Raw genomic sequence first — 8,854 nt, 5'->3', positions numbered from 1 at the left:
GACACTGAAGACTGGAGTAATGATGCTGAAAATTCAGCTTTACCATCACAGAAATAAAATACTGTTATTTTAAAAACAGTTATTTTAAATTCTAATAATATTTCTCTTTTTACTTTAGTGAGCATTAGAGAATTCACTCAAGAGCATTTTAAAAAAATCTTACTGGCCCAAAACTTTAGAACAGGAGTGTATTAACAGTGGCACAGCACACACAATGCTGCAGTTATTGTGTCAAAGCAAAGACAACAGTGTAAAATGAGGGAAGCAGATCTTAAAAATAAACAGAGTAGGATATCTCTATTTTTACAGCATTAGCCCTTTCATGACTGCCATACCGCAGATGATGTTTTGGTTTCACCGTGACATTTACTGATCCCTCCCAGGGGGGCGCTAATAGTGAATGCAAATGTGATGAAGGGGTGAAATCCCTTAGGGATTCACCCATCTATACAACCTGCAATTACCTCCTTTTGAACAGCACTCATGCACATAAAGCAAAGCAGTAAATCTCTTTTGTGTAGAGCTGTCAATTTGGGCCTTTTCTCCAGTGCTGCTGGATCTATAGTGAAAGGTCTTTTGAGAGCCCCATAATGGATTGCTAGCTTCTCCGAGGGGTTAGACCTCCTTTCGCGAACACCAGGGGTCCACGGAGGAGGGAAACACAAGGAGCAACTTATTCGACCTGAACTGAGCTCCAAATCCCTTGTGATGAGCTGTTTGTATTGAACAGGATGACACAGCCGCAGGGGTCATTCAAACGCTGGGAACAGTAAATGTGTGTGGAGAAACGGACTAAACATGAATCCCAAAAAGTTTAAAGGTGCTTGCAGAATGCAATACTTCATAAACTTCCAGATCCGTAATGAGATGAATGCTGGCGGAGACCATAAGTCTCCAGAGAGGAGAACAGACTAGTCGGTAATGAGTGCTACAGGCCACATGACAACTCAATAGCTGGACTGGCTACAGACTAATTGAGTAAAGCTAAATAATAAGCACAGAGAGTCCTTAATAGACCCTTGGGTCATAATGGCGCTGGTGTTTAAATCTAATTTGCATCCCGTTTAATCAAAAGAACAGCATGTGCTGATGTTCCCTACCATCAGACGACGCAATAGCGAAGAAATGAAAATGTTTGGCTCGTGCTTTTAAGACTGGTTTCGCTTAAACTGCTTGTTTTCAATTAGTGTCATGGCACGGTAACGCTCTATTTTGATGCAGGTCAGGAATTAAGCTAAGCCTCTTTTTGGAGCTGTCAGGCCACCAGTGCATTTGTCTTCCTGTGTCAGTTGGCAGATCCCTTCCCCGAGCCATTTTTGTCATTCATCAAGCCCATTACTGGCCTAACCCTTCCAGGCATGCAGAAACGAATGGTCTAATCCCTTCATTCTCACAAAAACAAGATTAGCTGGAGGTTAAACACTCGTGTTCTTTAAATTTTGTCCTTGACAGGGTGCCAGGGGAAAGCTCTTAATCTCGTGAAGGAGCAGTTGGAGGGAGCTTTGTGTGCATACAAAAGTAGACGAGCGCGGCTCAGGCGGAGCGCAGGTAAGCCCTCCTAAAAACTCCTCATAATCTTCGAAGCATGAGCGCGTTTACTGTAGCCGTCCCGCTGCGGTTTGCACTCGCAGATGGCGAGAGACGTCTCATAAATCATCCGGTGGCATCGAGGGCCATGTGCGTTATTGCTAGGGCACAGTTGGCAAATGACTCAAACTGAGAAACAGTTGTTCTTGTGTGCTGACAGGTTCCCACATGGTTTTTAGCCCGCTGTGAACGAAGCCCACTCAGCTAAGGTGCATCTGTTCGGCTGCACCTCTTTGACACTTCAGCAATCTCGACAAGAAGAAACCACTATGTGGTTGGATTTCATCTGTGTGGGTTTGTATCGTTGAAGTGTGCTAAGACAAACACTCAAACTTCTATATTCAGGATTAGTCATCAACTGAAAACAGCTAAAAAAGCTCCTACCTCTATGTTTCTGCACTCTAATAGGTCCACACCCCTGAATCGTGTTGGAATCCACTAGAAATGTGTCATTGCAGTCGGTCCAGGCTTTTATCTGGCAGGTTTAGAGAGTTGTCTCTGGTGCAGCGTTCAGCAGGCGTTCAACAGCTCTTGAATAAGACACAGGGGAACAGTATCTCTCTGTATTCTCAACTTGCCAGTCTGTCTGCAGGATCACAGTCTGTGGTGTTGGGTATCACACAGACTAAGCGAACACTTCCTTTATGGCGGTGCTCTCTCTCTCTCTCTGTCTGTCTCTCTTGTTTCCAGTTAATACATCAAAGCAGAAGAGATTTTCATGCTTACTGTGATTTTTATGGATCAAATCAGTAATACGGCTGATTTTCGGCTATGAAAGTGGGATTCTACAGTTTTTTTTTGTTTTCGGCTATGAAAGTGGGATTCTACACAGTTTTTTTTTGTTACAGTATTTTTATTTAACAAAAAAAGGCAAGAAATAAACACTACTTGGCAGCAGTTCACCATAATGCCAGTGACGTGTTTTCTGTGCTTTTTATAGGAAAAATTAGATCTCTGTAATGTCTCAATGGTTTCTTCTAAAGCAAAACAGGTGCACATAGAGGTTTAGGTTTTGCTTTTCACGTTTTTCTTCTTAGAAAAGACTTCAATAATCTCACATGTGCTTCATGAGTTTCAGAAGAGATCTCAACGATGTCTCAACAACAGTTCAACAGTTCAATTTGCCAGATACCAAAGATGAAACACCATTTTTTGTTTAAACTTTTCTCATCAAAATTTTCACATTTTTCTGAGCAGGGGAATATATATATATTGACAGCACAGTTTTTTTTTGTTACAGTATTTTTATTTAACAAAAAAAGGCAAGAAATAAACACTACTTGGCAGCAGTTCACCATAATGCCAATGACGTGTTTTCTGTGCTTTTTATAGGAAAAACTAGATCTCTGTAATGTCTCAATGGTTTCTTCTAAAGCAAAACAGGTGCACATAGAGGTTTAGGTTTTGCTTTTCACGTTTTTCTTCTTAGAAAAGACTTCAATAATCTCACATGTGCTTCATGAGTTTCAGAAGAGATCTCAACGATGTCTCAACAACAGTTCAACAGTTCAATTTGCCAGATACCAAAGATTAAACACCATTTTTTGTTTAAACTTTTCTCATCAAAATTTTCACATTTTTCTGAGCTGGGGAATATATAATATATATATATATATTGACAGAAATGACAGAGTAAACTCTTTTGCAGTTTATTTCTCTTTTGCATTTTATTTTAATTTTTAAATACACATCTAAGAAACGGTTTATAATTAGATGGAATGTAACTGAGATGTTCATTACATCTCATGACCTATAAAAGTGTATTTCCTCTGGGATAAATGGAATTGGTAACACTTTATTTTAAGGACCAATTCTCACTATATTAACTAGCTGCTTATTAGCATGCACATTACCAGCATACTGGCTGTTTATTAGTGCTTAAAAAGCACATATGAATGCCTAATTCTATAAGACCATATTTTAGATCCCTTAATCCTACCCCACCTAAACTTAACATCTGCCTTACTAACTATTAATGAGCAGCAAATTAGGAGCGTATTGAGGGAAAACTTTCTTTAGATTATTAGTGAATATGTGTTCTCTATTCTAAAGTGTTACCATGGAATTATGTATAATAATCTCATCTTTTCTGAAAATATTTTCACCCCCTCCTGCATTTCTCTTAAAGCTGCTTTGACACAATCTGTATTGTTAAAAGCGCTATATAAATAAAGGTGACTTGACTTGACTCTTCAGTTTTAAAGCTTTATATCCAAATAGCTTGTACAAAAGTGCAATTCCTCCTCCAAAACCTCATTTCATCAGCCATATACAGCATATGACAGAATCAAGCCATATTTGAGCATGTCATCTCTTGTTATTAACGTAATCCCTTCACAAAAGATCATGAGAAAGTCCAGTTCAGGACACCGGCTAAAGATGTATAAATTGCTGTGAGCAAAACGACTGCGTTCTCCCACAGTCAGTACAATAGGCGGTGGTGCTCGGCGTAGACCTGTTTCATTATTCAGCGCTCGGGTTTCGTTCAGTCTGGTATTAGTGATGGGGATGTAGGCCAGCCATGCACACAATGTCTCCAGATGCCTGTGGGATGTGTTGTACCTCCCGCTTCTGAGAAACCGAGCCCCTGGAGCGCCAGTTAAACGATCAGCGGCGTGGAGGACGGTAGAGACTCGGTTCTTCAGCTACATAACAGACTCTTAAAGCGACTTCACTGATGATAAAGGGCTCGTTGTGAGTCTTATCACAGTGGTCAGTCACGGCTGTAACCTGTGAGAGCTGGGGGCAAAGTGAACGCTAAAGTTGGATAGTGTTTATTTGAGTTGTGCTGAAAGCTCCAAACAGTCAGCTGTCTCGCTGATCTCTCAACAGCGCCGATCTCGGCTATACACTATCCCCCGATGCTTGGGCCCGTCCCGTCTCGGGTTACCCTGCGAACAATGCCAACTCTGTTCTGACTGCCTATCTCACAGATTTCGTTGTACTAACATGTATACCTATGTCTGCAACGGACAGGGGATGAACAGATTATACCATGGCCTTGAATAGTTTCACTTCTACTTTGAAAGTGATCATGGCTGTGAAATGCATTCTGGGCATATAATCTTAACACAGCCTTAACAAGCATCGCCGGAACGTGAAAAACCCTCTCTCCGGGCCAGTCACTGCACATCGGCCAAAATCGTGGGCTGAAGCAAAGACAGCTCTGTGAATAGCAGTTCAGTTATTCCTGGCAGAAACATGTTACGGCTGTGAGTGCTGAGGGAAGCTGTCAACTTTTGACAGCCGAGTGTTGGGCGAACAGATTACTCAGCTCCTCAGCGATCCTGCTCTTATTAGCATTTACAACACACAACCATAACAACAGAAGGTCAAACATAGTCGAGCGCATATGGGTGATTCTTCAGTGAGGGAAATGATAATATTAAAGACAAAAAAAATGCTTTAAAAAAAATCTTTTTAATTTACACTATTGTTCAGAAGTTTGGGGTCAATGAGATTTTGTAACGTTTTTGAAAAAAGCCTCTTTTGCTCAACAATGCTGCATTAATTTGATCAAAAATACAGTAAATATTGTGAAATATTATTACAATAATATTACTCTTATTATAGCAGTTATTACTTTATTCATTGTCACTCTATCCTTCAGAAATCCTTTTAATATCCTGATTTGGTACTCAAGAAACATTTATTATTATCAGTGTTGAAAACAGTTATTTTTGTGGAAACAGTGGTACTTCTTTTTTCAGTAATCTTCAATGAATAGATATTTCAAAAGAACAGCATTTTGACAATGTTGACAATTTGAAGATCATAAATGGCATTCATTTGTCAATAATGTATGAATAATTTGTCAATAAAATGTCATAAATTTGTCAAAATGTCAATAATTATTTTTAATTATTTTTTAATAAGTATCATTATCAAATTGTTTAATATTCAAGTAATTTAATTTAAAAACATTTTATTTTATTTTTTATTGTTTTAAGTTAATCAACTGCTAGTTAACTTGCTGTTTTTGCATTTCCACTGATTATTCAACCGTCATGTTTCATTACCACAAAATGTATCAGGCACAATAAAAATTCACATCACACATTATACCAAATTCCAGATGATAAATGGTTTCATGTTTTTCACTGACCCTAATTGAAGAATCACCCGTATTCAGACTATAAATATCATTAGAACTGTATTGTTGCTTCTAAAAATACACACATTCAAAGGATTAGAAACATGATGCGTGTCATTCAAAGAAGTAATGTCTAATTCAAAACTCAATTCGGAGAAGCATTTGGCGGAACGCTGAGAAATAAAACAGACCCTGAAAGCTGTCTAATCCCCCTATGCTTGAGACAAGCATCCTTTAACTAAATTGCATTAAGATGGCTTAAGGTTTAATAGGCTTCTCAAAGCATTGCTGCACTTTGTGTTCACATCCTTCTGTTATCTTAGACAGCCAATCATAGTGCAGATTTAGCTGAATAAAAGTCTAAAAATCCCTTCATTTAAAAGCAGTGCTAAAACACAAAGCCTTATTGCACATGAGGAGTTCTGTAGTGTACACAGCAGCAGTTTGACAAATCGGTCCAGTGAAACTCCAGCCCAGAGCTGCTGGCCAAACCTTGGCCCATGCTGAAAAATGTGCTAGACAGGAGCCTCTAGAGCAGCCGCACTGACTTAAAGAAATAAATTCCATTAACTACTGCTGGGGCCTGTATGAAAGTAATCTGGTTAAGTTCTTAAGTGCCTCTGATTTGATTTCAGCACTCTTAAGAAGCAAAAAGTGCATGAAGTAAATAGTGATGAGTGACATAGGGAGAAACAATTGTGGTTTTCATGAATGCTTCATAACTTAAATGTGTAAGTGTGCCAATAAAAATAAATGCATGACAGAGAATGTCTTGTTAAAAAAATCAGCAAGGCTAATGTGTTTTTGGGCGGGCTGGCTGGCTGTGGAGTGATTGACAATCTATCCAATTAAGGGAACAATTACCTGCACGTACTTGGCCTGAATGCACCCACCTCCTAAGTTATCAAGAGGCTAATTGGCTCGAAGGGTATTGCGTTTTACATCCTTGTACTCAATCCAGAGGATTTCACATCATGCCATCTGCCTAACGCAAGTATAACATGTCTTTTATATGTTTTGTTTTGTGATTTATCATATTACAGAACGGAAATATCATGATGCTGTGAACCTTTAAATGTGGAAACATTCTTAGCCTATAAAAAAAAAAGTAATGAACTGCAACTATCAAATAGCTAAAAATATATAACAAGCTTTAACATCCGGAAGGTTTGTTTATCTTTCTTGTGACAAGGTTTATATATGCACCACAAATCACAGCATGTGATCTAACTGAATGCAACAGCAGTTCAGCTGCGTAAGTCACTAGATTTATTGCCAATACATAAGAGCTAAACACAATATAAAAGAAGAGTCAAAGTAGACATAAAAATGCCCATTAGAGGTTCTCAGAGGATTCTGTCTCATTGGAATAGGAAGTGATGTGATGACGCTATCATTGGTTAATTGAGTCTATCTATCAAACCTATCAATATGTGTTAGATATCATGCCTGCTAATGAATTCTTGTCCAGGGAAGCAAATAAACACAATACTAAAGGCATATTTAGTAATGGATGTTATGAAATGTGACCAAAAATAGGTTTACATACCTTCATTTGAAGGGGGGGGGGATGTCTCTATTTGTCAGAGCAACCTGCAATATTAATAAGTTTCAGTAAAAATTCTGCATTAGCCACCACACAATGTTAACCACAAGAGGACACTGTTTCAACACTGCAAAACCTGACAAGCACTCTTAAATCTTTTACTCTTTTAAAGCCCCAATGCTTTCAAAGGAAACGCACTAAAAATATTTTCTATGCTTCATAACATGAAGCAAACACATGGATTAAATGCAAACACATCAAAAATTGAGAAAAAAGGAAATAAATTATTTTAAAGCGAGTTTCATTTTTTCATAACCACTTGTTCAAGAATTATTGGAGTGAGCTATCCATTTCTTTCTAGGCATGTCTCATTTTCTCTGTAATATCTAAATGCACAGCAAGAACAACCAACCCAAATTCAAATCTTACATTAGTGAAGACCATTACATTTTATTCGATTTTTAGAAGCACTTACCCAAAATGCCAATGATACGATGAAAGGAGGATGATAAACTCTCTGGTCCCTCTCAGTGTCATCCAAAATACTGCCAATTTTTGTTTTCAACTATCCAACGCTTTTCAGAGTTCAGTCACTCCAGTATCAGAAGTGTTAAAAAGTTGCTTCCTTACATGTATAAACAAAAAAGATAGGTCCCTCCAAAATCTAGGAGCTCTGACAAAGTGTTTGTTTTTACCCTTTGAACATGTCCATCCTGAGCCAATCCTTTCCAGGGACTGAATCAGTATCCAGTAAAATCCTCCAAACACAGTAAATGTGAGGCTTTGAGCTCCCAACAGATTAAGTGCAAATCCAATCAAAGCAGGTTTGTGATCATGCAGGAGATCCTTTCCAGAGCGTGTCCGGCTGCACTCAGCTCGGCTCAAGAATGCTCCCTCAGTAGCGAACCGTGCATTCCTGTGACCCCTCCCTCAGCGGACACTCCCACCGCCTCCCACACCTCCCTCCTCAGCCCTGAGAGCGGCACCCTGGCGACAGAACAATTACAACACTCTCCTCCTCTCTGCTCAACACATGCGTATAGACAGTCTAGTGATTATGGCCATCCTCTTAATTACAGGCCCAGAATAACCAGAGGGGACAGGCAACAGGTTCACAATGCTGATGAGACACTTCCACCTCGCACCGAAATGGCACTTCACTCTTATTGGGTGACGGTGTCGGCTCCAATTAATGCTTCTGTGCTGGTATGCCACCCCGCTTCTTCTGTAGGGTGAGAAAAGGATAATCTGATTTAATGCAGTGGTTGCATTTGTACCTGTCACAGCTTATTATAAACGCATCACATAAATGTGTATATCATGCACACCGTGTTGCGGAATTCTTGGCGAGATCAGCCAATCGCAAAGCTCTTCGTCGGACAGAGGGTTGTGAATGTCAGTGGGAAAAGGGCATGGCGAGATGATCAATCACAAGACGGGATATTATCACAACAGATATATCACGTAATTTATTAGAAGCGTCAACACCCCCATGGGAGGAGGCACATGAAAGCTCCTGTACTCATCAGCCTCATGTCTTCCGTTGCTAATGCGGTGTCCTCTCTGAACCGGGGATGGGCTCTCTTGGGGAGATAGCAGAAGACTTCAAAGTCCATGGCCCGCCAGGA

General features: G+C 39.6%; 1 long non-coding RNA gene across 3 annotated transcripts in view; it reads right to left on the bottom strand.

The window, feature by feature from the left end:
• The window catches only part of LOC107729124 (uncharacterized), an 18,524-nt gene extending 10,298 nt beyond the window's left edge, over positions 1 to 8,226 (bottom strand). The window contains exons 1-2 of one of the 3 annotated variants that reach the window (XR_001638556.1): positions 7,702 to 8,226; positions 7,230 to 7,273 (exon numbers count right to left, since the gene is read on the bottom strand). This is a non-coding gene — a long non-coding RNA (uncharacterized LOC107729124). Of the gene's footprint in view, positions 1 to 1,971; positions 2,291 to 7,229; positions 7,274 to 7,701 lie in introns of those variants that run through there. The other 2 variants (XR_001638557.1, XR_001638558.1) reach the window with 2 other exon arrangements.
• Between the last annotated feature and the right edge of the window lie 628 nt (positions 8,227 to 8,854).

This window comes from Sinocyclocheilus rhinocerous, unplaced genomic scaffold, assembly GCF_001515625.1.
Source record: "Sinocyclocheilus rhinocerous isolate Xijiao unplaced genomic scaffold, SAMN03320098_v1.1 scaffold1870, whole genome shotgun sequence".
NCBI lineage: Eukaryota > Metazoa > Chordata > Actinopteri > Cypriniformes > Cyprinidae > Sinocyclocheilus > Sinocyclocheilus rhinocerous.
The sequence above is the reverse complement of the archived record's forward strand: the minus strand, read 5'-3'. Positions and strand labels throughout refer to the sequence as shown.